The sequence below is a fragment of the Empidonax traillii genome, unplaced genomic scaffold (assembly GCF_003031625.1).
Source record: "Empidonax traillii isolate 1590-97213 ecotype Southwest subspecies unplaced genomic scaffold, ASM303162v1 scaffold59:size1551110, whole genome shotgun sequence".
Classification (NCBI taxonomy): Eukaryota; Metazoa; Chordata; class Aves; order Passeriformes; family Tyrannidae; genus Empidonax; species Empidonax traillii.
This window is the reverse complement of record NW_020955252.1, coordinates 565,951-592,852: the sequence shown is the minus strand read 5'-3', so window position 1 is coordinate 592,852 and position 26,902 is coordinate 565,951. Positions and strand designations below refer to the sequence as shown.

The 26,902-nt window shown below is 37.5% G+C and overlaps 1 long non-coding RNA gene across 1 annotated transcript in view; it reads right to left on the bottom strand.

The window, feature by feature from the left end:
- Positions 1-26,193, bottom strand: part of LOC114055561 — a 47,334-nt gene extending 21,141 nt beyond the window's left edge. Inside the window, exons 1-2 of the long non-coding RNA XR_003570763.1 lie at positions 26,147-26,193; positions 21,482-21,576 (exon numbers count right to left, since the gene is read on the bottom strand). This is a non-coding gene — a long non-coding RNA (uncharacterized LOC114055561). The remainder of the gene's footprint in view (positions 1-21,481; positions 21,577-26,146) is intronic.
- Between the last annotated feature and the right edge of the window lie 709 nt (positions 26,194-26,902).

The window sequence follows — 26,902 nt, the reverse complement described above, 5'->3', positions numbered from 1 at the left end:
TCTTAAAAGTGCTGCCTTCATGAAACATTTCGATCACCTGCACAACATAGGCCAGATGTTGTATGAGAATGACCTTCACTTGTGTTGAATTAGGACATTTTAAAATATTCACACTCTGCTCTCTATGTTTTCAGTGTTAGACAGCCCCTGTTATCAGTGTTCAATGTCTCCTTTTTGGAAACCTACATTTCGTATCACCTGAGCTTGTCTAATTTCAGCAGTTACTAAATTTCTTATTAATTTTTAGATTGAAGATTCCCTTATCAATGCAGGCATATAATATAATCCTCTAGATTTCTGTTATGTAAATGATAGTAATTTATCATAAGTATTGTATGATACAAAACCACAAAGCAGCTTTTCCCAAAGACAGTATATTATGGAACATTTGTACCATTATTTATAATTATACCTGATTTTATTAATTACAGATAACACACTAAAATCACACTGAGGATCTTCTGGTTTTGGTATTTTAAAAATAAAAAGTTCAAACTGTTCTTACAGTTCCTAATTTATAGTCGTCAACCGAAATCTACCCTTTCTTCAGCTTTATTTCTGTACACAATGCCTTTGTTACATATCTGTATATATCTTTTAGTAGTTATTTTCACTTTCCAAACAACAGCAGCAAACTCCACCTACAATCCTACTGCCCTTGCTTTCTTGATATTTAACAAAAAAATTCAAACATTCTGAAACTATGAACATTTCTATTAAACCAGAAAACCTTAACCTAATTTACATTTCTATTATTAACATTGTTATTATTTGCAGTCACTATGCAAGTTTTAATCTTGGTAATATATTTATTCTGACAAGATATTCTAACCAGGGGCTTGATTAGCTGCTTGGTTCTTCTGTTTATAGAGGTCACCTATCACAAGATTTGTCTGCCATTACACTGATCCTTTTCTATGTGAGACCATACATTTTCAAATCATGAATGACAGTGAAACAAGTAAACCCACTAAATTAAAGTAGACTGCAATCCCTTTCTTTTTCATCCATTCAGGTTTTCCTAAATAAGTTATTATCTGCTATTATAATTTCCCAGTCATGCAAGTCTTCCCACCAGGGTCTGGTAGCAACTTTGGTCAAATTTACTATTAGCAAGAAATTACAATCCTTAATTGTTTATTAGAAATTCTGAATTGTTTTTTTATCTGTGTATTCAATGTTGCATAATATTGTATATATGATACTTAATTGGTTTCCCTACTGACAATTATTTTCATTTGAATGTAAATTAAGAGTGATCATATAACACAATATTGCTTGTTTCAACTGCATTTCTACCTAAATGAATTCCCTTTGTGTCAAGGATATCTCTCTGTACTTTTAAAATCAATATAGTCCTGTTGCTTTCCTGATGGGAGTTCCCAAACTAAGCAAACAAACAAATACAACCAGGAAAGGCCAGCACTGAAATGGAAAGCCAGCTAAGGTTAACTAATTAGTGCAGATTTTCCAAAGTTCATATCACTTAGAAACTCTTAGTCTGACATTTCATGGCCAAAATGCAGATCTGCCTTGGTATTCTGACTAATCTATCTCATAAAGCTCATGACAAACACCCGAACTGTTGTACGCAGATTTGAAGCTTTTAGTCAATTCATAGAAATCATACTCCATACAAAATAATTAGCATTATTTTGCAGACAATCATGAAGCCATAGGACTGTCAGTTGGTAGGAAACACTGGAGGTTAGTTAGTCCAACCTCCCATTCAGGCAAGGACTGCTGTCAGAAATGTCAGGCATGCCTTTCTGCTGCTGATTCTTAAAGACCTGCACAGACAGACACCACAACCTGTTCCACTTGTGTAGCCACATCTGGAATGCCACTGATAACAATAAGTGAGTATTCAGAACAACACATTTCAAAGATCCATAAACATCAGAGATTTACAAGTGGTCTTGAAAGCTAAATGTCCACCTTATTTAGATATGGATGTTCATATCTGATGGGTACAGGTATCAAGACTTTGGCCCATGTCAGCCTACAATATTAATTTCTATCGCAGTCAGTATAAGCTTTTCAGGTAACTTCAAATGCCCATAACCTCTGATTCATCACCTGAGAGGAAAAAAGAAAGTATCACAAGTGCCACAAGAGCAAAGATACCAGTACACAGCGTTGCACTGCAGAGTATTAATAATCTGAACTTTCAAGATATTCAAAGACTCTTGGTTCCTTTTCCAAAACTCCTGAAGCAGATTTACTTTTGAACCCTTCCTAATATCTTATGCCTGTCAATACTGGTCACCCACATTTTTCTGGAAGAATACATCTCAATTAGTCCAATGGAGACAAATGAAATGCCTGTGGATATACACATGCATTAAATAGCTGTGCATGCTCAGAATCACCAAGGGATAAGAGAACTGGCCAACCAGAATAAAGCACAGAAATGGAAATCTTACATGAAGAGTAATGTCAGTGTTTCAATTATATTCCAGGAGGAAAGGTTTTAAAATTCTAGCGGAACACTTTTGATGGCAGTCTCTCAGAGAACACACACACACAGATATATATTATATTTATATATGTTTGTGTGTATGTGTATTCATGTACATGTTTTTGTGTGCTCATATGGCCCTGTGTTTTCATTGCAACCATAGCAATCAAGTGCTTTTCTTTTAGATCAGCTATACTAACCTAGTTATCACTGCAGTGGGATTCCTAGCAGGAAGCAACCAATGTAGTTTTAAGTCAGATCTGGTATGATAACCGTAGATGACAGTTATAGTGAAAAGATAGACCAAAATGTTCCAGGAGGTGTGTACTCAAACATAGTCCACAGACTGACCAATTGCAACCTTTTCAGCACCTCTTTGAAGGGGTAAGGAAGGATAGGCTTTACCCCCAGATAAGGGCTATATAGACATCATAGCCTAGAATTAATGGTTATAAGCCAGAATTAACCTAGTAGCACTCTAATTGTTATGACACAGAGCTCAGCACTGTTTGGGCAACTAAGGAAACCATGAGTCTAAACATTTGTGCAGTGGAAAATTATAACTTCCCTCTACTGAGCAGAAACTACATGAAGATGATACTCAAGGTGCATAACACAGTACAGCAATCAAAGATGGTCAGGCAAAATGCTGCCGCTTGCAAAATGTTTCCACTTTCAATATGTCACCACAGGACCTACAGAGTCTGGAAGTTGCTAAATTCAGGCAGTCACCAGAGAGGTTTCCAAGTTCAAAACCTCAATTTTAGGTATTCAAAGTGGGTGGAAATCCATGGCAGGGAGGTAGGCAGAGCTGAAAGGAGCACAGGGGCCTTGGGGAAAGAGGAAGAAATGGCTTTGGAATTGGATGTGGCTGTGCATAATCAGCTCAGTGTTTGGGAAGTAGCAAGCTGCTTTGACGTGGGGATTGAGGAACTCCAGGAGAGGCTGAGGTTGCTGTGGGCCAGCCTCCTGCCCCAGCAGAGCACCCTAAACAGATTTCACACTGGAAACATCCTCAGGACTGGTATGAAAACACCTACCCCCCTTCCCACGCTGGACCAAGCAGTAGGGTCTACAGTTTTCAAATATGCAAGCACAGGTCTTACTGCACTGCCAGCTGTTTCCAGTTCCTTTTAGACTACCTGGAAAAAAGCTGCCACTGAACAACTTGTTAGGGGAACTCAAATTCACTTGCAGCCTTCTTGAAAGAACCTGCTCCCTTTTCCAAAACACCTGGTGGAAAAAAATAATTGGTAGACTATCCTGACCTGTGAAATACTAACCTGTTACATGTTCAGAACTGAATCTGTTCTTTATTATTCCTTGATCACTCCACTCACTTTTTTGCCTTCCTAGCTGAATTCAAGGTTTCAAAACTTTTACTACAATCATTTAAGGAGAATTCTTATACAGTGAAATGCTCAATGTCATAGGTTAAACAAGATCAGTGTCAGCTATTGCCATGCAAAAAGATCATAAACATGTGCAGATGGAGTCAGGTACCAGGGAAAATGGTTAATGTCAAGAAGGAATCAGCTATTCTTGGTTCTGTCCTTTGAAAGAAAACAGGTTTAGTAAATGAATCATGTAGTTTTAAAGATTATTTCACTTCCACACTTCCTTCATCTTGAAAGTTTCTGTTTCCACCTTTCCCTGCTCAAGAGATTGGGGACTTTCTCAATTTCACACAGAGAAGACTACAGCTTCACTTATGATCAAATTCAAATTTGCAAAATTCAGGAAACAGTTAAGTTCTAGGTTATATTCCACTATCAAGTTACAGAATTACTATGTTCATTAATGTTCATTCAATTATGCAGCTATGGCTGCATAACCCCAATGTGGCTAACACTGAGACAGCTCTGGAAAAAAGCATTATGCCTTCTTCAAAAACACACACAGAATCTCTGAAGTTCTACTCCAACCATTCTGTTTGTTTTTACAAAACATTTACTGTTTTGTAAATTTTACCTAACAGACCATAGAGATAACACTTCTTCAGGCTAAATGAATTAGTGTTTGCTGGACAGATTTCATCACTATACAGTGGATATAGATTATGTGTGAAAGGGGGTGAACTGAAATCTAATTAGATTTCATTTTAAATCTAGTTGCTGCAATTATGACTTCTGAATAAAAGTGGTTGTTATTTAGCAGGGTAGCCTAAGCAATGCACATAATTATTATAATTATTATGTACCTAATGATATCTAATAGGAGTCAGCATTGTAAATAAATGCTGTAGACTGTTCAGGGGGGTGGCCTGCACTTTGCAGAAAACTAAATAACAAAGGTTAATAAATATGTTTGCAGATGATTGTTTTACAGGAACCCTGGGCAGCACTATCTGTTGGAGATTAGCTACATTAGGACTCAACAGACCAGAAAACATCCAGAATAATAGTCTTGGTACTAGCTTATAGATGCAGTGTATTAAAATAGCTAAACCAAATTCCTTCTGTTCCCAGTTCCTGATTTTCCTCAAGTATAGGTTATAGTGGTTTTTTATTTTGTTTTGCTTGTTTGTTTTTAATAAGATCACGTGGACGTAACTTTTTCAATGCCGTAAATCAGTGAATGTGAAATCAACCAACCAATCAGTTCTTCTGTTCCAAGCTCTTTTTTAATTCTCAGAACTTAAGAATATAAAACGGATGCTGCTGTTTGAAGTGTGAATCACAATAGCTGCAGATGCTGCCTAACCCCTATTTGCACCGTATTAGCAGAAGAATTGTATTTATGTAATGAAGACAATGTCCACTGCTGATATAGATGACACATTAAAGATTTAAAATTGCATGTGTTTGCAAAGTGCATTTCAGAACCTTCAATTTCCAAAGTCCATTGTGTTTTCAATTATCTTCCCACCCAGGCAAACTAGGGAGAGACTAATCAAGCATAATGTCCTCACATACTTCCCACTATGCCTTCCTTAGAGAGGTCAAAGGGTACTGTCAGATCACGATTGCAGCTTGCTCTGCCATGGGAAACACTGGTATGATTTACAGTTTATAGTCTCCATCACTAAATGTAGCCATTAGTAACAGTATGCTTAGCTACAAAGTAAGCATTTATTATTTAAAGTTTTCACACATGATTTTTGAGATAATTTTAGCATTTTTAATTTATTTTGGTAGTGGTCAGTTAGCTTTCAGAAAACAAAAAATACCAGCCTGGGGTAAATATCCCAGTAATGTGCTTAAGGCTCATGCATTGATCTGACTGTAAATATTTGTTTTTTGAATAACACATGTAATACAGGCTGCAAATGAGGGGAAAGGGTATGCATTTCTCACATGTTAGTTGATGGGTTATTAACTGATTGCTGCCCTAGAATAAAAGGGCACAATCCAGACAGTCACCTAATTGCCTTCTGAATTGGAGGTTTGTAGGTCATCACATAAACCTACCCCCAAGAGAACCTTCCATCAGAGATGAGAACTGGCCACCCACTCACTCATCTCTGTGCTGAGACTGCTCATGTTAAACTATCACTGCAGGGATACCTTTCACTAGACCAGGTTGCTCCATCTAACCTGTCCTTCAGCAATTCCAGGAATGGGACATCCACAAATTCTTTGGGCAATTTGTTCTAGTGCCTCACCACCCTTGCAGTGAAGATTTTCTTCCTTATCTAATCTAAATCTACCCTCTCTCAGTGCACTGACTCTTCCCAAATCCCAATAGATACTTTCATTACTGTTCTAGATACATTCACCAGTGCATCCAGGATTTGGTAACACCCTGCTAAAGGCAACTTCTACTTCCAATGAAAATCAACTCAGTTTGCCCAATTACCAACTTTGACAATCCTGCCCCTAGTTTCAGATTTTCCTACATTTCTCATTTGCTTCTACCCACAGGACTCTTGCACTGCCTTTCCCAAATGAGTTTCTTCAATAGCCCAAAGAGTAGCTGCTTGGCACTCATTATCAGGGCATCTGGGGAGGAAGATTTACCTAAGGTTCTGCAGATGATAACATTTTGTGCACCCAAAAGAATGAGACCTCTAGAACAGTTCAACAGAAAGGTAAAGGGTAAAAATCATCCAATTGATATTTGTGCTCTTTCCTGCACTCAATTAGTAGAAGGCAGAGTAGCTTAGGAGTTCTGTTCCACTGTGTAACTATCATCCACAAGCCATAAGTGTGTAACTAGAAAAAGTACAACATGTCCCTCTGAATGTAGTCCTTTAAATATGTGAAGCACATATCAATAGCAATAATGAAATATTGCCTTTTACCTAAGCTGGGTTCATGAGAATCCACTAAAGGTGCAGCTGTCACAGTGAAAGTTATTGGTCAGCTGAACATTACTTCACAATACTAAAAAGGGTTGCAATGCTTTCAGAACAAGCAAGAGGTTCAGCTTTCAATATAGGAATAATGTGAAATTATGAAGTTTGTTCAGCTCAGAAAAAATGTAATTTTTAATCACAATGTTTTTTAAGCCACAAATGGAATTAATTTTAACAATTCATGAATTAAAGATATACTTTGAAATTGAGTTCAGCATTCTAAAAGCATATATAATATATCTATACAGCAAACTTAGGCTTTAATGTAAACCAAGTTCTATTTACATTTTGATTGCTACTTCATATCTATCAATTAACGTACTGTATTCATAAAACACAACCTTCAGCACCCAGAAATTCCATATACATTCCAGGCTCAGTCTCTACTGACTACTTTGTTGGCAATGCTATGTGTGAAGTTAAGTACAGTACTTCTGTTTTTATCTGTCTAAAATGTATTTATCTAAAGTTATCTCAACCAATTTTTCTTAGGCAAATTTCATGCCTTAAAAAATACAACAGAGCATTAAAGCAATGAACAACAGCCTGATGTGTACACGTTAAGAGACTCGAATGAATCACATTTGAAGTCACAAAACCAATTTTTTCACTGATCTCAGTAATAATTTTGATCCATAGAACATTTTCCTCACTGGAAAAACAAACAAAAAAACCCCAAACTTGACTTTCCATTGTCTTCAACAGGATTTTTTGGTATGCATAGCCAACAAATCTGGTCTACCTGTGAGATTCTGCCAATAAGAATACAAGGGATGTCAAAGGGCTTAAAGAGTGACCCTTTACTCAGTCAATGAAACTTCCCATGAAAGAGGCCAAACCCCACTTCTTTTTATATTGGTATGATTTCCAAAGTATTATGAAGGTGAACAAGGGAAGCTGAATTGGTGTTAATGTGCTTGATTATGTATGACTAACCTGCAGAACAGTACAGAATATGTCCCAAATGATGGATTTGATCAGACAGATAGGAAGTTAATTTTTTTTCCATCTGAATAAGCATCACTAAAAATTGCAAAGGTCATCTCTGTTTGTAAATACAAAACACACACACAAACCAGGAATGCTATGCAACTAAACCCACTCCTCTTTCTCTCACCCACTTAAATCAGCACTTTCAGTAATCTGAATTCAGGTTATTGATTACTCTAGCTGCTAGGAAGGAGGTGGTTGCTTACACTGAAAGAAACAACTCAGCATGTTGGAGAAGGACCTTTCAGAACAAACCACAGCTCAGTGCTTCAAACTTCTTTAAAGCAAGGAAGATTATTTATTTAAAACAGGTTGAGTGTTTGTTCTGTGTTCAAAGCCCTTGATAGCCAGCATGTGCCTTTTCCCTGAAGCTACTGCTCTGAATGCAAATGGTTTGTTAGTCATGGCTACACTGGGCTATTTAAGCAGATCAGAGGTTGCACAGAACAACACCAGTGTGAAGTGAGGAATAGAAACTGTATTGCTTCGAGAAAGAATGAGGCCATAAGGAACTTAGCATGCTAAAACAGGGCTAGGGCACGCATGTGGGCAGTACAGCTGGCGGAGTCAGCCATCACTTGTATGCAAATGCATCGATGAAAAGCTTTGTGCCGTGGCAGCGGGTCAGTGCCCACTGGGGTGGATTTCATGGCACAGCCACCGAGCTCCTGAAAGATCGGGTTGCAGCATCTCAGCTGAAAAGATCTCTTGCAGTGATCATTTCAAAATCTGGCTCCAGTGGTATCAGTTATACTGGATGAGACTACAAATTTGTTCCAGTAACTAGAGCTTTTTTGTATTTATTGCACATCCCCCACGGGCCTCCTCCTCAAGGACAAAGTCTTCTGCACAGTATTGGGAAGCAGCACTCAGAAACAAGGAATTTTTCAGAAAGTGGCACAGAGGACGTGGTACACTGAGATTCTCCCTTGGGTTTTGAACTGAAGTATTTTCCCTGTGTAGTATGAGGATATTTGTAACATAAGTGAATGCATGGAATTATTTGTAATATAAGTAAACACATTCAGGTAAGGTATAAGATTAAAGGTTTGAATTTCTGTAGCCACTACTGGCCCAGCTGACCACAGCCTATTTACCAAGCTGTTAACCCTCATGTCCTAATCAAAAACAAGACGCAGATAACTGCATTCTATTTGACTAAATTATTTCCATTGTGTTTTAAAGTGCAGTATCAAGTAGCTGTGCGGTGTTCAGATTTTGGGAGGATATAAAAAATGTCACTGTTCCTGGAAGAAGAGACCCTAAATCTTTGTAGACAGGTTTGTAGGATTTGTAGAAAAATTGAATACTGATCTACTTTAGCACCAAAGTCCGTGTAGCTTTAAAGAACAAACTGTAAAAGAGTGAAGTGCCCTCAATGAAGATAAACTCAAGAGATGTTTCTCTGCCCTTCCCTATAAGGGAGCTTTTAATTCAAGCTGAGGTCAGTTTGTACTGATTTCATCACATAATTCTTTGCTGAGTGAAACAATAGGGTCCTCAAATTACCCAAGGTTTTTTAAATTTCATGGTCCCACTTCTCAAGGTCCCTCTGGATGGCATCCCATTCTTCAGGTGTGAATATTTTACTGTTAAAAAAAAAGACCTTAGGCAAAAGCCACAGCTATTACCTCTCTATGCACAGGAAAAGTCACAGCTAAATAATTTGCATACAAGCTTGCCAAATTGCATACCTGTGTCTATTTGGAAAGCTAAATGGTTATTTGGGCAAATGTTTGCTGTGGTTTCACACATTAGTGAAGTGAATGAGAGGTATTTGACATAACCTGTGAGTTTCAGAGTAGATCAAAGTGGTGCAGTGAATTGTATGGAGGGGGCGTGGGGAGATGAAAAAAAGAGTGATTTTAGCAAAGAATTTTCTTCTGAGTGTACAGGAAGCTACATTAATACTGAGAAATCAAACCTGCCTACCTCTAATGATGAATCTCAATATGCTATTGAAAAGCTTGCAGGATGTTTAACACAGAGATGACCGAAGAAGTTTTCCTATTTACCAGACCAAGAGATCAGTCATTGACTCTAGGCAACACCTTCAGAAGGCACCTTCTTGAACAGAATTCCAAGAGCACTACTGAGACAGTCCTTTCCATATGAGCTCCATTTTTGCTGCTATTTCAATCTCCAAATTAGATCATTGGAATTATCCTGTGGCTACTTCACTGACACACTACAACTTCAGACATGCCAGACACCCTCAACACTCACCAAAGCTGCCTTTCTTAAAATCAAAGAGTCAGGATTTTGGAAAGAAGAAATGGCTGTGGTAGGCACAGGCAGAAATAAGGAACAGGCACAGGCAACTACAGCATCTTAAATGTTACTGCCAAGCTGCCCAAAAAAAAGAGCCTATTCTTATTTCCAGACTAGTTATTGTGAGGTTCCATCACATGCCACCAGTCCTGGAACAAGTGCAATAAGGTTATTAGGTAGATATAAGCATACTTAGTAATAGTATTTGATGACAGTATGGAAAAAAGGGAGTACAAGCCACCAGCAGTGGCATTCAGGGCAAAATGCACTGACTGGTTTCTTGCAATGATTTGTTGAACTCCAAGTCTCACATTGTTTTGTTTCTCACAACCGGAAATTCTTAAGGAATAACAACAAAAAGTTTTGTTCTCTTGGAACCTTGTTGCCAATATCTCTCAAAGACTACCACAAAAGCCATCTGGATCTGATATCTGTTTACAGATATCTGGATGGGAGAGGTGAGGAGAGGCTTATGGCTCTGGTGAGATTTCATGCTTTATGCTTTTCTTGGTGTCCTGGGGATTCTGATATAAGAGCATGTGGAAGCATTACTCAGGAGGATGAATGCAACGTTATTTTGCCTTTATCCCTAGAGAAGGAGGTGAGTTCAGCATCTCGCCTCACTCAGCAAAATGCAGTTTGGATCAGAGGGGTTCCATTGCTGACTTTTTGTTTGCAACCTCAGTTTGTTTCCTAGTGCTGCACAGCAATTGTTCACCTCTAAACACTCCCAATAATCCTCTGATCAAGGTTCCTTGGGGATCTTCATTTGTTTCAGAGAAATGTACAATGGGGAAAGGAAAAGACAAACCCATAACATTTTATCACATGCAGTTCTTTACCACAGGCAGACTGCAGTTTTAGTTAAGTCAACTAGATGGACAGAAGCACCATTCCATGAGGGAATAGACTGCTCTCCATCCAGATGTTAGCACACAGATGGCCAGAACACAGTGTATGAATCATTTTTCCAGCTAGCATCCATTGACAATTGCAACTTGTGTTGCTACTCATTTCGCTTGCAGAAGGAGAAGTCAGCTTCAGTGTAGGGGTGCTGGAATTCAGAAACACTAAACAGTTACCAACATGTAAAAAGTAATAGTATGGGCACATACACATGTGGATGTAAATTCTGGAATCTGTTAACATGCTCCTCTCCCTCCTACATTGCCAGGGCAACTCTGCTGCCCACCTGCACACCATGTGGCTCTGGCTCTTTAGTGAACGTGGGGCCAGGCCACTGACTTCATTTCACTCTCGCACATTTACACAGCAACAGCATGTGACAGATGATCGACTGAGATCAAGACAGAGGATGAAGATAATATCCGAGTTTGCCTGTTCATACAGCTGCTGACCACCTTTCACTCCTCCCAGAACTTTGGCCCTCCAGCACTAAAGCAATACTGGACTGGCATGGTTCGTGATGCCTCCTACAAAACTGGTAACTTACAACAAAACCTGTGTGTAAGAGAACTGATAGTCATAGCAAATCCCAGCAACCATGTGAATATGCCTTTATTTTTCATTTTCTAATGTTCTGTTGTGGTTTTCTTTTTGCTGTTGCACAACCTTTTGTCTTTCTCTTTACCCATGTTCCCCTCACTCAAATGAGAAAAATCACAAGATTGAATTTAATCCCACTAACAATAACAGCTTTCTTTTTTTCTTGACCAGGCAATACTTTCAGGGGGGAAAACTATTTGATCTTTTAAGTTTGAAATAATGTTTTGTTTAAAACCTAACCCATGTTCAATTATAATTAAAAAGCCCGATTATTAAAAAAAATCAACTAAGTGAAACCAATGATTCACAGGCATGTTAAACCACAGATCTGATAAGGTTGATTACTCTGATGTATTGCCATGTATATAAATACTTGTGGTAACTCTAAATGAGCTGCCACCTCTATGCTGCAGGTGTGCATTCAGAAACATCAGCTCAGGTGTGTATTCAGAAACAGCAGCTCCTGCACCAGAAAGCTCCTCAAAGTGAATGCAATAAAACTGCAGTATCACCTTGCTCCCTTGCTTCTGTCTGCAGAGAGATCAGCAGAGATCTCTGAGATAGCTCAGAGATCTTTTGCAGAGCAGTACACACTTATATGCTGTGCTTTAGGATTCAGAGTCCTAAGACCTCAAAACCCAAGTTGCTCAAAAGAGAATACAGGCTTTTCAGTTTACTTGTATTGTTTAAATTCAGCTTTCTCTTAGCGTGCAACCCACTATTTTAGACCTCACTCTATAGCTTCTATTTCAGTATGCTTTCATTGATGTAGTATTTTGCATCTTGAGCACTCTTTCTTTTTAGGAAGTGGTGCCTGCAGAATAAGACATTACAACAACCTTTTGTTTTGCTAAATACCAAACTCGACACTGCTACCTTCTCTAGCCCTGTACCCGAAGAGGAAAAAATCAGTGAGGAGGTTCATAGAGTCAGAAAGGAGCACTGGGCAGTAGGCTTGGTTTGTTCTCTCCACACTTTAAACTCTTGGAATACCACTACCTTAAAAATTGTTTTACTTTCAGTTTCTCCTAGGACAAGACAGGTGATGAGAAGGAATTACCTGTGTATTTTTTTGCACTTCTTACCCCTCCTTTTCTCTCAATTCCTCCTTCTCACCAGATTCCCTCATATACGAATCACAGGAGAACAAAGCAAATAACAAAACCTCCCATTGAGATTGTGAACACGCTGATCTTTCATATCTGAAAGATCAGAGCACATAACATCTTTCATATCTGAAAGATCAGAACACATAACCACATTAGTTACATTACCACAGTCAGATTTTGCAGATATTAAGTTCCTATTAAAAGAGATTATAAATCTGAGCTATTTTATGGCTTTTTGTTTTATAATGTGGCAGAAGTTTAATACAATACACAGGAAAGCATATTTAGAAATGAAATGCAAATAGGATTTTTAAGGAAAGCTTTGTTAAACATATAACATTTCCCTGAATATGGAGAATTCACATATGATTTATTTAATAGCACAAAAAAAAAGTAACTTTGTTAAAAAACAAGATTAATTAATCACACTTATGAGCAAAATAGGGATAATCTCATAGTACTCTGTTCAGATTTATTTCATTTTAAAATACTACAAAAAATAAAATACTGGCAGTTAAGTCAATATAATGCTCTGTTTATACTGTACCGAAAAAGTTTTCTAACCAAAAAGGAGAAAAGGAAATGACACTAACAAAACTTTTAGGATTCTGACTTGAAAAGTCTGCAGTTGAACTTATGTTTAAAGCAGGTCTGTAACTGAACCCTACTGTAACTTCTCAAATCTCAGAATGCTTTGGCTAACTTGATAGCAAATCTTTGTCTTCTACTGCCTAGAATACCAACATCTTCAGAAATACTCCAGAAACTAACACCCAGATGAAATTTCAGCAGACTGCAATCCCATATTTCCTTATGTGCTTTTTCCTTTGTCTCCAAGTTTTGTTCAAGAATTCTTTATCATTCTTCTATAGAGAATTTTGATTAACTTCCATTAAGTGACTAATTCCTCAGATGTTATATTTCTGAGTGGTTCCATTGATGTATGACAATTACACCAGCTGACAAACAGCCACTGCATTACAAAAGAAATCCATATTTTTAATGACTCCCTTGCTGTCCTCCATGTACGTGTGTATGGCATGACACACAGCTTTCTACCATCTGCACCTCTTCCTTTATAGATACGCATTTTGTATTATAAATTGCTTGGCTGTGAGGTATCTTGACATTTGACATAACAGCAGGGCTGGGGGGGGAGAGTAAGTGCTGATCATTAGATTATTGTTGAAGTATTCTCTCCTTTCCTCCCCTGCTCCCTGTGTTCCCTGGAGACACAGGTGTTAATAAAATCAAACAAAATGAAAATGGGTAAATTATTGCAAGCTATGAACACCTACATTGTGCCATGCCTCACTAGTTTCCAATACCACCTCATTCTTGAGACAACCGAAGAAAAAGATGCAATTTCATCCTGTAGACTGGGTGGTATAAGGAAAGGACAAAAGAGACAAGATATCGCAATCCAAAGGTCAGTGACCCACTCCCTTGTATAATTATAGCATTTCATTTATATCCTACAAACCTGTCTTTGGATGGCTGATAGTAAATTAGTAGCTAAAAAAGGGAAATTTTGAAAATTCCTTAATAACTGGTAACCAAGTTCTAAACATGGAGCATCATAGAAGGAGATGAGCACAACTACTAGTTTGTAATTTCTTTTCTAAAAATAATTTTTAAAACACTCGAATACTTAGATCAGATCTAGATCTGTGTCTCACTGCTCTACTTCAGTAATCTTGAAAACAGATCTAATACTTATTCTAAACAACACGTAGATTTTGTAGAACTTCAAGGGTCTGCACCATTCTTGAGCATAATATACATCCAATTCCATCTTCCTCAATGGATGCACTTGATACAATGTAAGCAGAATATTTTTGTGCTGCATTTCTCATTTCCCATAATCAAGCACATACTAAACTCTTCCAAGAAGGTTTCATGCAGTAACAAAAACTGTGTCAAAACATTAATGTTGAACTTTTGCTAATACATATTAACAGCTTGTACCTAGATTTGATGGTGGCCCACCTTTAGTAAGGAGTGGAGACCATCATTGTTAACAGCCTGCTAGCTGCTGTAATTAGAGCAGTATTGCACAGCTCTCTGCAGTGTCACCTGCTGTACAATCAGATGAGCAGAATAAGAAATAAATTCTAGATCTGTAGAACTGATCAAAGAATCCCTCAGTCTGTATTCATTCAGCCTATCATGCAATGCCAGGGAATTACCAGGTTCACTCTCTCTGACACAGAAAAGTTTCACACTTAGATGCAAGGTACTAAAATGCCATAAATTATACAATTTCATAAGAAATAGAGTGGGAGATAATTTTCTCTAAAGGGCTAGTGGAACAGAACAAATCAAATCCTGCCTGTTAAGAGTATTGAAAACTTAACTATTAAGGCCAGATACTTGAGAGAGCTATAACCCCTACAGTTGCTGGCAGCCAGTCCCAGGTCACACCCATTTCCTTTACATTCTAAATATTGACCAGAACTTTGAATTCAAGACTACAGCTTCTTAGAAACAACCCAATAACTTTCCACTTGAAAAGCTGTCTAACTGTATTTATTTCAACCAGACCGCAATAATTAATATTTATGAGGATGAGTGAAAGAAGGATGCTCATAGCAAAAAAGGGATTATGAAAACACAAGAATGTGTGAAGATGCCAATGGGACTGAACAAATGGCACCTGAGACATGCACACAGCAGGCCCACAAAGAGAAAAGAACAGGACAACAGTATATATGTAGCTGCCTATACAGAGAGGCACAGAAATATCTCTTTTTGAGCTTTGTTCCACATGTAGTCCAGGAGACGTTTTGGTACTTGTACCAAATACATTTACCACCACTTATTTAATAGGTTTATTTGACTGTTACAGACACCACCATCTGAGACATCTCTGATTTCAGGCTAATCAAAGTAACAGTGGCTGGCACGTTACGTTCTTCAGTGGTAAGTACTAGATCTGTTACGGCTCTTAAATGTGCACGTGTTGCATATTTCTGGATTTATATCTTACATGAATATGACCAATAAAAAGTGGACAGAAGAAGAGAGCTCCGGAAAGAGCTTGTCAACAGTATTTTCAGGTGAAAAAAAAAAAAAGAAAAATAGGTGGGTTTGATCTGCAGAATGTGAAGTGTACAAAGTACAACAATTAAAACAGAAGGGTAGATACTCTGAGCTCATTAAAATTTCTTTTGAAGATGAAAGTCATTAGATTTCAATGAGACCTTGGAGCAGAAGCTCACACTGACATAAGAATATTTAACCTGTAGTCTACAGTGCTTCAAGCAATTGATAGTATGATAAATAATTACTTGGCTGTAGTAACCACATAGAAGGAAAAAAAGGATTACCCTAATCAAATACAGTCAATGTGGTGTTGCCTGTCTCTGTGCTCCACATTTCATTCTGAAAGTTTGCAGTTATAAAAACGGAAATCCTGAGTTCTTAAAGAGGAAATTGTAAAGGATTTATTTTCCTGCCACCTCCAAGAAAACTTTGATAACATTCAGGGTCAGCCCTTCAGCTGGCATGATCAGCATAGCTGTGTGGAAGCCAGTGGATCATTGCCAATTTATAACAGCTGAATGTCTGGTCTTACTACAGGGACAACCTTATTTTACAATTTTTTCCTCTACTCCTTTTTTTTTTTTCTCTTCTCTTTAAATTAGGGTACTTAATAGCCAAACACAGTATTTGTTGTCAGAAATACCTGTTCTTCAAGGTACAACACTCATATTTTCATGTTAGTGAGTTGCACCAGTGATTTATTCTTAGTTGTATTTCAGTATCAAAGCAAAGCACGTGCCAGGACCGTACAGTGCCCTACAGGTATTTTTTATGTTATATCTAACAGATAAAAGGGAACTCCCTCCACTTGTGCTCAGAGCTGAAAAAACCACAAATACTGATCTTAACAGAGGACTAAAGCACAGGCAATGGACCCTCTTGAAAAAGCAGAACAAGCTTGTGTTAAACAGCAATATGATGTTAAACAGTGCTTTCCAGTTAGTTTACTGTAAAGAAATGAGGAGAGTGAGAGAAGGGAAGACACTTGCACAAATAAAGGCTCCATGCCCTAAGTCAGTGACAAAACCAGGATTCTCCTGCAGGTTATCCCACTGGATGTACAGTGCCCATGCAGTCAGGGGTGACAGCATAGTATGCCCTTTCTCACAGGAGAAATGGCATTTCCATAAGAAACCATATGTAAAGGCAGTGGGAAAAAGAACTTCAAAGCATTACCTAGTCAATCTCTTTGCATTTTGCTAAACACACAGGTCCTGAATACACAGTGCTCAGGTATGCTGTTTTTTCATCCTGGGCAGCATGATCCCTACATAAAATACTGCTTTTTTAGCATATAGGTGCTCGCTGTATAAGTCAAGAGGATAAAATTAAGACAATGCCCTGCAATAAGAGATTGTCCCTGAGGGGTGTGCAGGCAGCTTTCATTTCCTTTAGCACACACAACACAAATTTCATACCTTTCTAATCCTAGGCAGTGTTTCCTTGAGCCCAGAATTCTTTCTTTTAACCAAAGGATAAAACTTTTATGGTTTACTCTAAACCTGGTGTCAGCAAGCAGTGGCCTCAGTAGCCCAGTGCACAGTAAAAGTGCTCGTGGGTAAAACCCCCCCAAAGCAGCCCCACTCACTCACCAGCCCAATGACACATCTCTTTGCATCCCATGGCTCCTGAGCAGCCAGCACCCTTTTCTGACCAAACTCAAACATGGCAGCTTCCTCAAACCAAGTTTCCACTGTTTCACTTCACAGCTCTCCCTCATTAAGATAACAAGACATGAAGCTCCCAGGCTCTCCTTACTACTGTCCTGCTGGTCCTGGTAGGGAATCAATTCCACTGCAGTTATGTAACACACAAAAACCAAATTCTGAAAAGAAATCATGTAGGAAGGAAAAATCCTGAGATTTCACCTTGATAAGCACTAACTACCAAGCTATTATCTATTTTGTTGCAAGGGTGGTACTTTGCTATCCTTTTTTTTTTTTCCTGGAAATTTGACTACTGGTGAAATTGAGAAAAGCTTGTTAGGGTTTTCTCATTGGAAGATAGGTTGCATCACTGGAAGATTCCCTATCTGCTCCTGTGTGAGTTTTGCACAGAAATACAAATTTATTTTGTTACATTTAGCTGCTGAAAAAATGCTGGTGTACAAGATCTCATGTGGCAATTACTTCTGTGAGTGTTCTGTGGTACAAGCAGTAAAGACAAGACCATGACAGGGGGGTCACTATGATAAAACTTTGCCCCAGTCATGGGCAAAAGTTTCAGTTGAACAATGTGCTTCCCATTTGCAAACACTGTTAAAAACAGGTTTTATTAACATCAATAAAACTTCCTCAAAATTCAGAAAAACCCTCCTATTATAGCTTTAAATAATTCAAGCAAATTGAACACTTTCCTGAATATATTCTGAGATAAGAATGTTTTCTAATTCTTTGAGAAAGGAAGGGGGGAAAAAGGTTTAAGTATTAGGGTAAACTTAGATAAAATCCTCCCAGTACCTGAAATAGTAGCTGTCACTCTAAACACTGTACATTTCAGATCCCCACCTCAAAACAAAGATACTCCTTTGCTGGTTTGTAACTGTGCAGCCCCACAACCAGACTATCTAGGACTAAATCTGAAAACAGAATTCAGGCACACTGTAGCATTTAATGTTTAGAAAATCCTTTGCCCTTGCAGTATTCGTAACTCTATTATGTTAAATTTAGCTGGTCAAATTCTGCTCTTACTTGTACTTCACATCTGTCAACTTAGAGTGCACAATGCATACATCAAGGCAGCATTTAGCTCAGCACAGGGAGTGATTTGATATTTGAAATACATTTTATCTTTTGAAAGCCATACTTTTCCCAATAATAAATGCTGAAACAAAGTTCCCTGGGGTCATGCAATCTGCATTCTTTCCTACTCAGCTGAAGATGATATTAAGGAGCCAAAATGAGAGAAATATTGTCATTCGGTTATGGAGTGTAACGTGCTTGAATTCATTCTTCTGACACTTTGGACACTTTGTTTAACAAGGAAATCAGCATGAGCACGCAAGCTCTGAGTACTTCCAGGTTGAGAGCTCGTGACAGGACTGAATTGTCAGCTGAAGGCTGTGTGTGCCACCAGGCTGACAAACACTCTGCACCACAGGCCGGCAGAGGACCCAGTGCCTGGTGAACACAGACCTTTAGCAGCTGGTAAAACAGTAGCACTGCAGGCAGCTGCTGGCCTTATTTGTCAGACAACAGCTGCAGACATCAAAGAGAATAAAGAGAAAGAGGAAGGTGGAAGGACTGAGGTAAAAAAGGAATTCAGTCTACACTGGTTTTATGAAGTAGATGAGTTACTTTTTAATTATATAAACATATTCTAATATTACCAGCTTGCCTTTTACAAAGAAATGCTAAAGATACTTGTAAATATACACATAGAGCACTAAGTCCTCAAGCAGCCTACTGGAGTTCCAGAGGTTAGAATTAATTGATTGAGGCCAACACAATCCTTCCTATATACAAAGTTAGGGATATTATAGTTTGGTCTTCTGAAGCTTTTCCAAACACTTCAGTTTTAACAGCATTAGTTTGATGTTTTCAATGATACCAGCTGAAACACTGAGATTTAAATTTTAAATTGAAATTTCACAGATAAAAACATTAGGATAGTTCTGTCAGCTAAAATACTGGAATGCACATGCATACAACATTATATAATGTCAGATTCAAACATGCCATTAAAAATTATCAGTTGGTGTATTCAATGGCTTGTTTTCCAACTTGATTCACATAAGAATCTCAACAAAAAATTGTCAGTCCTATTTTTTCTACATCGCATTTTTTCATTTCTAATTGTTTCTAATTCTTCATAGAAAGTTTTAATACAGCTAGCCAGTATAATATAGTATACATAATATTTTGCAAGAGGCAGCTTCTGCAACTGCCTTTATACCCTTAGGCTTTGTGACTTGAGGTCATAATGGTTTTGATTTATTAGAAGATAAACCTTTCTCAATGTTTTTTCCTTTTAAATAGTGAACTGTAAATAACCTATCCAATATGAAAAATGCTAAATAGCTCCTTTGAAATTCTAATGGAGATTGTCTACAATTATATCACTCACTGCAGAATCCTTGCTGCTGATGCTTTACCTGCATATGTGGAATGTATAGGAACATAACCTGCACATGTACACATATCTCTCTGTTGGTCTGCTGAGACACAGAAATTTGGGTTGGGTGCAGCCAGCATGTTCCAAAACATAAAGAGAGATTATTTTGCTGTTTTAGGGGCTCATAGATTTTTACTTGAATATTCAAGGTAAATGTACATATAATATAGGCATAATTCAACCAATAGTGCCTATACCTTTTCCCTTATTGACAAATCTTGAATTATTTCAGTTCTGTAGTTTTGCTGGTCCAAGCTTCCCAACTGTCAAATCATCACTAAAGTAACCTTGCTGCAAAGCTTAGCTCCAGTCAGGCCTCACTTTCTATCAGCCACAGCACTTTCTGTCTATGCTTACATGTTGGTATGCAAATGTCTTGGCACACCTTGATGTCAGCAGCCAAGCCCAGATGGAGAGAGGACTGACTGGGCCATGCACCATGATCCCTGTGTTTAGACCTCTAGCTCTGACCACATTAAACTCAACTCCTGGGCAACCAAGCCTTCCTAATTACTCCACTGTGTTCTCTCCCCTACAGGCACCATCTCTAGCACGTTCTGCTACTGAGCAAGCTCGGCTCCACCAGCTTTTATTTATAAGTTATGATCAAAGCTTGTAGAGCTCAGCAGCTCTTTTCTCCCTGACAGCCTTAACCAAATCCCTCTTCTGGACTTGCCATTCCTCAGAACCCTGCCTGGCTTCTCTATCACCAACTCACCATTCCAGAATGCAGTTAAGCACCTATCACTTAAAATTTTAAATGCTAATTGCTTAGTAATGAAAACTTCAACTGCTAAATGACTGGCAGAGTTCTAGTCCATCATAATAATTAAAATTCACTAATATAACATTTTAAAATGTCCTTAGTATGAAAATTATTCTATACTCAAGTGTGTGAAGGCCTAGATACAAGGTGGTTGTTTCAAGTTTTTCCAGGATTGAACAAAAAAACATGTGGCTGAATTAGCAATTGCTAATTTGGGATTAAGTAAAATTTCAGTGTTCATCTTAGAAATGTCTAAATTAATAAAAATCATATCCCCCATTCTTTTATTTCACATGCTTGTGTTCTCAGGTAAATCGATCCCTCTCAAAAATGTGTTTCTCAAGAGAAAGATACTCAGTTTGCTCCTAACCTGATATTCAGGATGGAGACTTGTGTTCTCACTTTGATAGGTTTACTATCAATTGCCAAAGCTATTGTGTAACCCAAGGAACTTTTCTCACCTTCTAAAACAATATTCTGATCTAAATTTTCACAAATTCAGAAGAAATATTGCCAGAAATGAAGCAGCTAATTTCCTGTATATTCTGGTCTTTTACTGCAGGTGTTAATGGAGCTGAGTAGAGATGTTTAATATAGTGTCATTTGTGAGACACTGGATTGTACAGGATAAGGAAAAGGAAATAAAGGCAAACTGAATTCCTAACATATCATTAACTAACCAACTAGAAATTGTATTGGACTGAATTCCTCTTTCTAATTTTTAGAAACTGCAGAAGAAACATCATGAAAACATGCAAGACAAAGCACCAAGTCTGTACTCCTTAGCATCTCTTAATTGTATTTAGTCCGTGTTCAAAATCCCAACCCATCTCTTTTAGATCTCTTTCATGTCACAAGAGTTTTGCAGAAGGTTTGGACAGTGTTCCCAAACACAGAACAAGCAGAGTTTCTCTTGCTTTTACCTTCAGGGCCACAATATGAGAAGCTTCTGGCACTCTGATGTTCTGTCACTTTTTAATGCAAACTCTGGAAGTTCATGGACACAACGCTGCACAATCTGAGGAAGATAAATCACAGTTACTTCAAGCCAGCTGACAGCAGTTTAAGCAGCTGCAATCATCAACCACCAAGGGAGTTTCTTCTTTTATCTTACTAAATGCAAAAGTATACCAGGAACTGGTAATATCACTGGACTATCAGGAGTCCTGCTTTTACATAAATATCAGCAAGCGGTAAGTAAATTCTGTTGACGAAATGTAATAAAACAAAGACGGTTTCAAATATGACCATTCCCTGATGCATTCTGCAGCCCCGTCTTACTCACTTATTGCATGCTGCTGAGATTATAAGGTTTGCTTTTATCTGTCAGAAATCAATATTTCAAACATCGGATAAAAGAGGAAATTGAACTGGGAATAGGCTGAAGTGCTGTAAAAACTACAAAGCACAATTATCAAAAAGCACTTAAAGTACTTAATAGGACACACATATAAAAATGCTCAAATTAATGTCAGGGAACTATAATGAGAACTTTTTCTATGCTTTTTGATCCAAATGCAATGTAATTCGAGTGCAGCCTGGTCAGTCAATACAGTTTTCAATTTATATGAAACCCTAAGGATTTCTAGCAATCCATTTGCTAGAACCAAACCATTACATATGATTGGTTAATATTTCAATTTATTGAAAATACATTATTTTGTATAAAGTGTTTAAGTTGTTGAGGTTTAATCATTACAAACAGTTATGATAAAAATAGATCTTTGGATAAACAAAGACCTCACAGTCAAGCTTTTAATAAATACTGGTATAACTAGAAAATTGGATTTTAAAAGGAATAGACATAAGGAAAAACTGCAGATATGGGGTGGTGAGATGAGAAGGAAATGTTGTATAGAACAGATCTTTATCAGCACACACTTAGCTGAGAAGGAACCTCGTTGAAAAATGTTGGTAACCATAGTTATTTTATGCAAAAAACCCCACCCTCACTATTAATGTTAATACATTTCCCTTAGATTTATATATTCATTTATCATCTTTAATGCTATTGAGCTGGAGTCTTTACAGAAGTATGCTAGATCAGAAATCACTGTAAATGAGTGTGTACATATCTGTATGCACATAGCAGCATCCATGGAAAACAGATCAAGTGACTTTAGAAGATTTGATACGAAATATGAAGAGCTCCAACACACAGAGGGGTTATGGCTATGATTTGAGCAACCACGATGCCCCTTAACTAAATGGCTGTGTCAAACTCCTTCCTAACCTACACCTCACATTTTTAATAAGGAACAAGAAGAGACTCTTGGAAATCTTTCTTTGTGGAAAGTCATTCTTAACATTTATACCTTACTTTTACACTTAAACGACAACATTCATATGAAGGAACCTTAGCTCAATCACAATTAAAATGTGCTTCTTATTGGAACTACACCAAAATCCCTTAAATATGGATCAGACTTTTATTTCCACTAGCAAACTGTTTCATTAGCCAAACACCTTCCCACCACCTCAGTATAGTTTTGAGCCTAATCCAGTACAACCTCTTGGTTAATACATGTACTTCCTCTGTCATCCAGACTAAGTCTTCTGTTACTTCTTCCGTTTTCAAGATGCAAAATTGAATTTCAGTCTCTAGAATCCTAATTTGGGTCATAATTGAATGCTTTAAATTCATACTCCCTATCCTTTACAGTTTTTTCTTATACCTTCTCTTTTCCTGCTTCTCTCCTTATTAGTCTGTCTCACTCCCACCTCCCACTATATCAACTTTCTGAATACTCACTTTCCCTTTAAATACTTGTAAGAAATTCCATGAGCTGCTAGGATGAAGTGGGAAAGTAAATGTAAAAAAAAGTAATATTACACACAAATTGCTACCTGTATCATGTGTTTAACAGCAATTTAAACATATAAACAAAGAACAAAGTATGCATAGGTCATGCAAAAATAATGTATAATGCATACACAAAAAGGAAGCTGAATAAAAAGCCAGAAATTTATTCACGGGTATATGGTTTGAAATATAACATATGTTTGCTATCTCCCAATGTGGCATTTATATTTTCACAGTTACACATTATATAAATCATGTAACTGCTGGTTACTCATGAAGCTGGATAAAGCAAAAACAAAATGGGCCAAACCCTGTAACCCAAACCCTGATATGCAACATAGAAGTTTTGTTTGAATAATAGAAATAAACATTGAGAGTTGGGACAAGTGTATCTGTATAATTTCAGACAGCTGTTGTTTAACCTGCTCCTGCAGATTTCCAAAGACAGAGACTTCTAAATTTCCCAGGCTTTATATTTCAGTGCTTTATTATCTTACTGTTATAAAAGTTGGGTTGTTTTGTGGGTTTTCTTAAGTCCAATCAAAATCTTTGCTACCATAACTGCAGTCCTACTTCTTGGCCTATTTTATGTGATGAAGAAGAGGTTATAGTATTCCTTTTTGCAACAGATTTGATTGTGTAAACACAGCCATCACACAGCTTCTTTCCAGCACACAGGTTCTGTGAATACTACAGTCAGATTCTGATCTAGACAATTAACGACTTATGCAATTCTCCAAGTTAAGCAGCACAATAAACAGTCAAAATCTGTCTTTAATAATTCTGGTCTTGTGTATGCTAAGCAAAATGTAACATGATTTAACTGAGGGAACTGGGAAAGAAATCCCCTAAAAACAGTCTTCACATGTGAAAACAATGTTGACAAGACTAAAAATAAATAGATTGCTTCAGCTGGATTCTGTATTCATTTGAATGGTGTCTTGAGTTTTTGGATTTCCCAAACCAAGAGTGGTTTCCTAAATCAACAGAATCATCACAGAACATACAACCTTTTCCAAATAGTACATCTTTCCAAATAACAAAATAATAAAAATTATTTTGTTTCAAAAAACAGTCTGAGTAGAAAACATACTATGATCCGGTAAGGTAATTGTAGTTACGGCACTCATAATTGCATAATGCACTTCACAGAAGCTTCTTCTGTTGAACCTTATTGTATTTTTTCCTTCAATTATTAAATTCAGAGGCTTAACATCAAAAGCAAATGCACTTGTCTTTACATGCACTTGAATTGTTACTGCCATTTAAAACTAATCAATGTTTTCTTTAGTACCATAATAGCTTATTTGCAAAGCACCTCTTTAAGAAAAATTTACATGGTATTCTGGAAGTAAACATGTTTCACATTCCAAGTAAAAACTCTCAATAAAGAGAAAGAGGGCTTTGTTCTCATCTCTAAGTTCAGTGCAACTACAGTGACTTCAAGCTCTTAAAAAATTGTGCACAAAGGGAGTGCAACTACAGTGACTTCAAGCTCTTAAAAAATTGTGCACAAAGGGAGTTGCTACTAGATTATACCCCTCTGTTCATAAATAATACAAGGAAAAAGCTGTGCATTGTACACAATCCTTATATCCCTAGAGAAGTCCAGGAAATTAATTTTCAAGAGCTCAGAATATAAATATATGCTTTCATCGGATGCTAAGAGGAAAACAAACAGTTAAAATCTTATTATTAACCTGTATTTAAATATACATTCCTCAGAAATTTTAGATCACTCCTGACTTGGATGTTCAACTTCATAAAACTCATAGGACACCAAGGTCTCATTGAGTGGTGGAAAGTCCAAGCAACTCCAGTAAAGTCAGTATTTGCACTCTGAGTGCTGTTTGACACAAACAGGAATGTTCACACCACTTTCCTCTAGGAATATAAGGGAGATTTTTAAATTAGTCTCCGTAGACTTCTTCAGAAGGAGGTCAGAGAAACAAAATTGAGTAATATGAGTAGACCTATTGTCTCAGTACCTGCAGTCACTTAACAAAGAAGTTTTAATGAAGGGTAAACAAAGTTTGCACAAAACTCACAGGCAGGATTTATAATTTCTAATGAAATGTGTAAACATCTACTGTTTTAATAAGTAGATCAACTGCAGTTCAAGCTATGCCTGTTCTTAAATACATGCAAACCCTTTGAACATTTGTAAACAGAAATTATATTAAAATGCTTAGGCTCATAACTGATAATTTGAAACCGTTTGCCCCATGTGTCGTGTTTGGCTTTACTCTGATAGCTGTCTGTTGTAGCTCTGCAGAATATTTGGTTCATTTGGGCGACACAGCCTTTTGCAGAATAACAGTTCTGTCTCAGTGACACCTTTGCTTATGCTCCCAGAGTCTCTACCCTTGCTTTGAGCTACACATTGTTCTCAGTTGAATGTTACTAATAATAGTTGTGGCAGCAGGTGATTTGCTTTCCGATTTTAGTCACGCAGAAGATGCAGTGTGGGGCTGCTCTTCCAGGCTTTGTAGCTTTGGAAATGAAAATTACACAAGAAGCTCAGTGCTTTAACCAGCAGAGCTGCAGCATGAACTGGGTAACTGCATGCATGGCTAAGTACAAAGAGCAGTAGCAGAAGGTAAAGGCCTTGTGGGCAAACAATGGTATTCCCTTTCCCCTCTACATACAGTATATTTTTTAAAAATATGACTATATTGCAAATATAATGAGCAAAATGTATGAATTTTAAAACAAGGATGCAGACTTTGAACAACAAGGACAAGTTATTCACCTGACCAGACAGTTTATAGAGAGAATTTCTTACCTTTGAAAACGAGGGGTTCAAGAATACATGTATTTGAAGATGAGCCTAGAAAGAAGAAATAGGCATTAAACATTTCCAAAGTTGCAATTAATAAAATAAGCTGAGTTGAGGAACACAGAGGACCAATCTTTGCCAAGAGGAAGAAACAGAATTATAACTGAAAGCATTGGATGCAGGGACTGCCACAAAGTAATGCAACAATCTATGCCAAAGCATTTGCCACCAATTTATTTGCTGCTGAAGACTAAACAGACTGAAGTCTTGATCCTTTGCTAAATTGCATGTTTCAGAATTAATCCTGTAGCCTGCAGCAGGTAGCAGATACTTTATAGGGTGACTTAGAGCAGTCAGTCACCTATTACTGCTCATTATTTAATAGGACTACTTTAACTCTACCGCAGTTTTGTCATCGTTGGATACTTTCACTTACAGGTTCATATTTTCACGGATCTTTTCCTGGATTTCAGACCTGCTTCCAGAGTATTACATTGGCTGCAGTTGGCCCAGTGTATAACAAGCAGCAGCTGGGAGAAATTTCCTGTACAATTTGTCCTAGATGGGCTTTACCAAAAGCATGATTTCTTTTTCTTGTCATCTAGTTATTGTGAGATCCCAGCTGACAAATCTGTGTATATGTTTTCAATATCCTTCACTGTCAGTTGTGTGCAGCACAAAAGGAAAATATGCAGCTTATAACCAAAAAAGTTGTTAAATTATATAACTAATTAGTATGCCATGAATAAGATAATTCTGTTT